We start from the raw sequence: 8670 nt of genomic DNA on the forward strand, positions 1-8670 counted from the left end.
TTGAGCATTGTGCCATGGAAAAACAAGATCTTTCAGTGCTATGAGTTGGAAATGTGACCTGAAGGATCTTTTGTATTCAGAGTAACATCTTTACTGTCCTCCATGGCCTCAATTCAAGGCCACATTCTCCATCTACACTGCTCAGCACCAGCTCAGCTTCCCAGTCCCTTGTCTTGAAGGTCCTTCACATCACTCCATGATCAGTTATATCTACAATCTGGCATTCCTTAAAGTTCCTTGAGAACTAATTGGGTTTAGTGTTTTCAGATGCAAAACTATAAACTTGGAGAACTTTTTGGATCTGAAGGGAACCACTGAGGGACGCTTGTATTCTTTTGTACTTAGGACATCACAAGTCCTAAGGATATCTTTTAAAAAATCTCTAAAATTTGGATATTTCATATGGCTTTGGAGATTTCAAATACAACATATGAGTTTTTTAAAGTGCCTCCTTAACCAGGTGAACAAAATTTAATATCATCAACCGTGGAACCTATCATGGGTCTCTGGATGTGATTCACCAATGAAGAAATAATAATGTTAATATATTACCATCTAAAATGCATAACCTGAAAAAAATAAAATTTATAACCTGAATATGGTCAATAGGAAAAAATTAAATACCTCAGAAAAGAATACAAGAGCCAAAATTAAAGGACATTCTATAATACAACTGACATGTACATGTAAAAATGCTAAATATCATGAAAGAAGAAGGAAGGTGGAAGAAGTGTTCCAGAGAAAATGAATCTAAAAAACACAACATCTAAAAGCAATCTAAGGTTCAGGATTGGATACTGGATCAGAAAAAAAAAAAATTCCATAAAGGATACTATTGCCATAATTGGCAAAATTTGTACATGGTCAGTGTATTAGTTACTATAGTAGAGCAATATTAAATTTTCTGAATTTGATCATTATACTATGGTTATATAAGAGAATATCCCTATACTTCCATGATACATGCTAAAATATTTGGAATAAATTGTCATAATGTCTGTAGCCTACATAAGAATTTAAAAGACTATATACAGAAAATATGGCAAACTCTAATTGGTGAATAGAGGTGAAGAGTATGTGTGTGTTTAATGTAATGCTCTTGCAATTTTTCTGATTTTTTTAAACAAAATAAAAGTTCAAATAGAAAAGAAAATGCTGGGACATACAGAAAAGGAGTTAAGATGGTGGAGCAGTAGGGGGTCCTATGCTTGCCTTGTCCCTCAAACACAGCTATATAAATGCCAAATCACTCCAAACACCCAAGAAATTTATCTGAATGCTGAGAGAACAAACTGCAGAACCAGAGGGAGAAAAGAAGCCACACTGTGGAAGATAGAAGTTGTGGAGATATGACTGGGGAGAAAAGAACTGTGGGTGCTGCAGAGGGGAGGGAGCCTTGATCTTGGAGAGAGGAGAAAGAGAGAGAGAAACAGAGAGAAGGTGACACACAGGAAATTGCACAAGAGAAACATTCTCCCAAAACCATTGACTAGGAAAAGTAGAGAGGCTGATTATCACAAGTTTTTACAAGCAGGGAAGCTCAAAGTCTGAAGTTTCAGGAGTCTGCACCATCCCCAGGTAAAGCCTGGCAGCAAGAGTGGTACTCCTGTGGGGAAGGAGCCAGAAGCTCCGGAGTGGACAGTGTGGTTTGAGACCCTTTGGGTTGCACTGGAAAAGACAGTTCCCCTCTTGGAATGCATTTGGGAGATGTGGCACAGCCTCTCAGGAGACAAAAATGCTGGCAGGCACCAATGTGCTGCCCTGTTCATTAACATAGGAGCAGAGACATCAGATGAGAGTAGCAAACCTTGATGGTGGCTTCTTTCGGTGCTTTACCATGTAGTCTGAGCCCTTGTGTGATTGTGCAACTGCTTTTCTGGGACAAACTAGCACCAGCCACAGCATGGTAAGACCCTCCCCCAGATGATCAGTGTGAGTCCACAATGTGCCAGTCCCCAAAATTTGGAGTTTTGAAACCTAGCCATGCACCTGAGGTATAACACAGAACTGGCTTGGACACAGGATGAAGGCAGGGATCTAATAGAAGCCAGGGACACAAAGGGGAGATTGTTCACTCTTCTGTGAGGGCTTCCTGAACAGCAGCAGGCATGAATGCTCCTCTCCAGGGATGAGAAAGCCAGGGAAATAATATTTTCCCCCTCTCCCATCAGCACTGCTGACAGACTTCCATGAGCAACACAGCACCCCAGTGGAGGCTGGAGCCATTTATACCATGCCCTGCACCCTGTGCTCTGCAGATGCTTCTGGACTAGGGCAAGTGTGCCTGAGAACCAGTGCAGCAGGCTCCTACCCTAGACAACCAGCACAAACCCTTGCACACACCAAGTCTACTGTTCATAGAGTGCTGAAAAGCTTCAGCTCTAGTGCATATAGGATCAGACTTCTTTTAACAATGAGACCAAAGCATAACTAGTTAAAATGCCACACACTGGACAAAGTCCAAACACCCCACTGCAGGCAAGGAGGAACTCTGCAGAGGATCAACTGAGGGTAAGAGCAGCCAAAACACAAAAGCAGAGTACACACTCTGAAACACTTCCTGAAGCATCAGGCCCTGGACAGTATAGGACCTCTTCTTAACATAGCCGTTACTCTCAGGAGAAGGAAATAAAACAGGCTTTCCTAACACACACACACACACACATACACACACACACACACACACACACACATAGTGACCTAGAAAAAATAAGATGGAGGAATTCACTCTAAAAAAAGAACAAGAAGAGGTCACGGCCAGTGATTTAATCAAAACATGTATGTAATATGCCTGAACCAGAATTTAAAACAACAATCTTAAAGATACTAGCCGGGCTTGAGAAAGGCATATAAGACACTACAGAGTCCCTTACTGCAGAGATAAAAGAAATAAAAACTAGTCAGGCAAAAATTTTAAAATACCATAACTGAGATGCAAAACTGATAGGATGTAATGACAGCAAGGTTGGAAGAAGCAGAGGAATGAATAAGTGATAAAGAAGATAAAATTAGGGGAAATACTGAAGCTGAAAGAAGAGGGAAAGGAAAGTATCAGATCACAAATGTAAACTTAGAGAACTCTGTGACTACATGAAGCATAATAACATGAGTATCATAGGAGTCCCCAAAAAAGAGAGGAAAAGGGGAGCAAAAAGTTTATTTTAGCAAATTATAGCTGAAAATTTCCCTAATCTGGGGAAGGAAACAGACATCAAAATCCTGGAGGCACAGAAAAGTCTCATAAAAATCGACAAAAGCTGGCCAACACCAAGACATATTTTGCTAAATTTTACAAAATACACAGACAAGGAAAGAAGCCTGAAAGCAGTAGGGGAAAAAAGTCCTTAACCTATAAAGGAAGACAAACCAGATTCACAGCAGAGCTCTCCACAGAAACCTGGCAGGCAAGAAGGGATTGGCATGATATATTCAAAGTACTGAATGGGATGGGGCATCTGGGTGGCTCAGTCAGTTAAGCATCTAACTTCGGCTGAGGTCACACTGGACAAGATAGACTTAACAGATATATACAGAACATTTCACCCTAAAGCAGCAAAGTACACATTATTTTCTAGTGCACATGGAACATTCTCCAGAACAGATCACATACTGGTCCCAAATCAGGCCTCACCAAGTACAAAAAGATTGAGATCATACCGTGCTTATTTTCAGACCACAACTCCATGAAACTTGAAGTCAACCACAGGAAAAAATATCAGAAAGAACCACAAATACATGTAGGTTAAAGAACATCCTACTAAAGAATTAATGGGTTAATCAGGAAATTAAAGAAGAAATCTAAAATACAAGGAAGCAAATGAAAATGAAAACATGACAGTCCAAACACTTTGGGATGCAGCAAATGCAGTCCTAAGAGAGAAGTATGTAGCAATATAGACCTACATCAAGAAGCAAGAAAAGTCTCAAATACACAACCTAATCTTCCACCAAAAGGAGCTAGAAAAGGAAACTCAAATAAAGCCTAAAGCCAGCAGAAGAAGGTAAATAATAAAGATTAAAACAGTAATAAATAATATAGAAACAAACAAAACCACACTACAACAGATCAATGAAACTAAGATATGGTTCTTTGAAAGAATTAATAAAACTGATAAACCCCTAGCCAAGCCTATCAAAAAGAAAAGAGAAAGGACGCAAATAAATAAAATCACAAATAAAAGAGGAAAGATGACAACCAACACCACAGAAATACAAATAATCATGAGAACATTATAAAAAATTATATGCCAAAAAACTGGGCAATCTGGAAAAAATGGACAAATTCCTAAAAACATATAAACTGCCAAACTGAAACAGGAAGAAATAGAAAAAAATTTTGTTTAATTTTTACAACAATTTTCTTTTTAATATAATTTATTGTCAAGTTGTCTAACATACAGTGTATATAGTGTGCTCTTGGTTTTGGGGGTAGATTACCATGATTCATCGCTTACATACAACACCCAGTGTTCATCCCAATAAGTACCTTCCTCAATGCCCATCACCCATTTTCCCCTCTCCCCTGAAGAATTAGAAAATTTGAACTGACCCTTAACCAGCAAAGTAATTGAATAAGTAATCAAATATCTCCCAAGAAACAAAAGTCCAGGGCCAGATGGCTTCCCAGCAGAATTCTACCAGACATTTAAAGAGTTGATATCTATTCCTCTCAAACTGTTCAAAAAAATAGAAATGGAAGGAAAACTTCCAAATTCATTCTATGAGGCCAGAATTACTTTCATTCCAAAACCAAAGACCTCACTAAAAAGGAGAATTATAGGCCAATATCCCTGATGAACATGGATGCAAAAATTCTCAACAAGATACTAGCAAATTGAATCCAACAGTACATGAAAAAAATGATTCACCATGGTCAAGTGGGATTTATTCCTGGCCTGCAGGGGTGGCTCAATATCCACAAATCAATCAAGGTGATACACCACATTAATTAAAGATAAGAACCATATAATTCTGTCAATAGATGCAGAAAAAGCATTTAACAAAATGCAGCATCCATTCTTGATAAAAACCCTCAACAGAGTAGGGATAGACGGAACATGCCTCAACATCATAAAGGCCATATATGAAAGACCTACAGCTAATATCATCCTCAATGGAGCAAACTAGTCACCTCTACAGTCAGGAAAAAGACAGGAATGTTCACCCTCACCATTGTTATTTAACATAGTACTGGAAGTCCTGGCCTCAGCAAACAGACAACAAAAAGAAATAAAAGGCATCCAAATTGGCAAAGAAGTCAAACTTTCACTATTTTCAGATGACATACTTTACATAGAAAACCCAAAATACTCCACCAAACAATTGCTAGAAATGGGGTGTGTGAGTGGCTCAGTCAGTTAGGCATCCGACTCCTGGTTTCAGCTCAGGTCATGATTTCACAGTTTGTGGGATCAAGACCTATGCTGACAATATGGAGCCAGCCTATAATTCTCTCTCTCTCTCTCTCAAAATAAATAAAAAAACTTTTTTAAAAACCCAAAACAAAAAATTACTATAACTGATAAATGAATTCAGCAAAGTCCCAGGATATAAAATCAATGTACAGATATCTGTTGTATTTCTATATACGAATGATGAAGCATCAGAAAGAGAAATCGAGGAATCAATCCCATTTATAATTGTACCAAAACCATAAGATACTTAGGAATAAACCTAACCAAAGATGCGAAAGATCTGTACTCTGAAAACTATAAAACACTGATGAAGGAAACTGAATAAGACTCAAAGAAATAGAAATATATTCCATGCTAATGGACTGGAAGAACAATTGTTAAAATGTCTATACAGTTTAAAGCAATCTACACATTTAATGCAATCCTTACCAAAATACCAACAGCATTTTTCACAGAGCTAGAACAAATAACCCTCAAATTTGTATGGAACCACAAAAGACCCTAAATAGCCAAAGCAATACTGAAAAAGAAAAACAAAACTGAAGGTATCACAATTCCAGATTTCAAGCGATATTACAAAACTATAGTCATCAATACAGTATGCTACTGGCATAAAAACAGACATATAGATCAAAGGAACAGAGTAGAAAACCCAGAAATGGACCCACAACTCTATGGTCAACTAATTTTCAACAAAGCAGGAAATAATATCCAATAGAAAAAAGACAATCCCTTCAACAAATGGTGCTGAGAAAACTGGACAACAACATGCAGAAGAATGAAACTGGACAACTTTATTACCTACACAAAAATAAAGACCATTCAAAATGGATGTAAGACCTAAATGTGAGACAGGAAACCATCAAAATCCCACAGGAGAACACAGGCAGCAACCTCTTTGACATCAGCCATAGCAACTTCTCTCTAGATATGTCTCCTGAGGAAAGGGAAACAAAAGCAAAAATGAACCATTGGGACCTCATCAAGACAAAGAGCTTCTACATATCAAAGGAAACAATCAACAAAACTGAAAGACAGCTTATGGAATTGGAGAAGATATTTTCAAATGACATATCTGATCAAGGATTAGTATCCAAAGTCTATAAAGAACTTATCAAACTTAACACCCAAAAATAAATAATCCAGTTAAGAAATGAGCAGAAGACATGAACAGACATTTTTCCAAAGAAGACATACAGGTGGCTAATAGACACATGAAAAGATGTTCAACATCACTCATCATCAGGGAAATACAAATCAAAACCACCATGACATATCACCTCACACCTGCCAGAATGACTAAAATTAACAACTCAGGAAACAATAGATGTTAGGGAGGATGTGGAGAAAGGGAAACCCTAGTGCACTGTTGGTGGGAATGCAAACTGGTGCAGCTACTCTAGAGAACAGTATAGAGCTTCCTCAAAAACTTAAAATAGAACTTAAAATATCTCCTTAAAATTAGAACTACCTTGAGATCCAGCAATTGCACTACTAGATATTTACCCAAAGGACACAAAACTAGAAATTCAAAGGGCCAGGTGCACCCCAAAGTTTATAGGACATTATCAACAATAGCTAAACTACAGAAAGAGCCCAAATGTCCATCAAGCAATGAATGGATAAAGAAGTGGTGTTAAAGGGGTGCCTGGGTGGCTCAGTCGGTTAAGTGTCCGACTTGGGCTCAGGTCATGATCTCACAGTTTGTGGGTTCAAGCCCTGCTTTGTGTGTGTCAGCACAGAGCTGACAACTCAGAGCCTGGAGCCTGCTTCGGAATCTATGTTTCCTTCTCTCTCTGCCCCTCCCCCGATCATGCGCTCTCTCTCTCTCTCTCTCTCTCTCTCTCTCTCTCTGTCTCTCAAAAATAAAATGTTAAAAAATTTTTAAAAAAGAAGGTGGTATACACACACACACACACACAATGGAATACTACTCAATGACAAAAAGAATGAAATCTTAACATTTGCAACCATATGGATGGAACTAGAGTGTATTATGCTAAGTGAAATAAGTCAGAGAAAGACAAATATTATATGATCTCACTCATGTGTGGAATTTAAGAAACAAAACAGATAAACATAGGGGAAGGGAAAAACAGGTAAGCAAACCAAACTGACTTTTAATGATAGGGAACAAATTAGGGTTGATGGAGGGAGGTGCATGGGGGATGGGTTGAATAGGTGATGAGGATTAAAGAGGGCACTTGTGATGAGCACTGGGTGTTATATGTATGTTATGAGTCACTAAATTCTACACCTGAAACCAATATTACATCATATCTGAACTAACTAGAACTTAAATAAAAACTCGAAAAAAAAAAGAAAAGAAAATACTGCCTGTTGTAGTTAAGATTAATTTTCACATTTTTCAATGATTCAATAGGCAAATAATATCACACTTTTTGAGACTTTGTCAGTTTTCCCTGAGTATCTTTTTGTGTGTCACACAGACTCATAATTTTCAGATTCAGTGTATTTGAACCTCAGTCATAACTCTCCATTATTACAGCTTCAGCCTGTAGAACATCCTGTTCGTCTGGACTTTAATTCCTAATTCTTTGGACATGGCCTCATTAATGTTTGAAAGCTTTCTTGCTTTCTGACACATAAAATGGCTCAATGTACTTCGCATTTCTATACAGGTAAACATAGAATCAATCACTCAGTCAAGAGGTCTTGGTTCTGAGCACCTGGATGGCTCAGTCAGTTGAGCATCCAACTTCGGCTCAGGTCATGATCTCATGGCCCATGGGTTCAAGCCCCATATCAGGCTCCCTGCTGTCAGTGCAGAGCCTGCTTCAGATCATCTGTCTCCCTTTCTCTGCCCCTCCATCCCTCTCTCTCTCAAAAATAAATAAACAAGAAAGAAAGAAAGAAAGAAAGAAAGAAAGAAAGAAAGAGGGAGGGAGGGAGGGAGGGAGGGAGGGAGGGAGGGAGGGAGGGAGGGAGGAAGGAAGGAAGGAAGGAAGGAAGGAAGGAAGGAAGGAAAGCATAAGAGGCACATTCAGTCCAGAGTCAATAGGCATACAGGTTTTAGCAAACACAGCTCAGGGCTATTATTTATCAGAGCTAGATGATGAAATGCTTTGCTGGTTGACCCTTGATTCTATACTGATTTTTTGCTAAGCGTATTGCCAGTGTGAAGACTACTGCAACACGAGGCAGTTAGGAAGGGTACTGGGGACTGAGAGCAACCGTAGCTGACTCTTGGAAGAGCAGAGGGCCTCACACAAAGATGGCAAACTGTAGTCACATT

This window comes from Panthera pardus, unplaced genomic scaffold, assembly GCF_024362965.1.
Source record: "Panthera pardus isolate Hobbes unplaced genomic scaffold, ASM2436296v1 HiC_scaffold_12, whole genome shotgun sequence".
Lineage (NCBI taxonomy): Eukaryota > Metazoa > Chordata > Mammalia > Carnivora > Felidae > Panthera > Panthera pardus.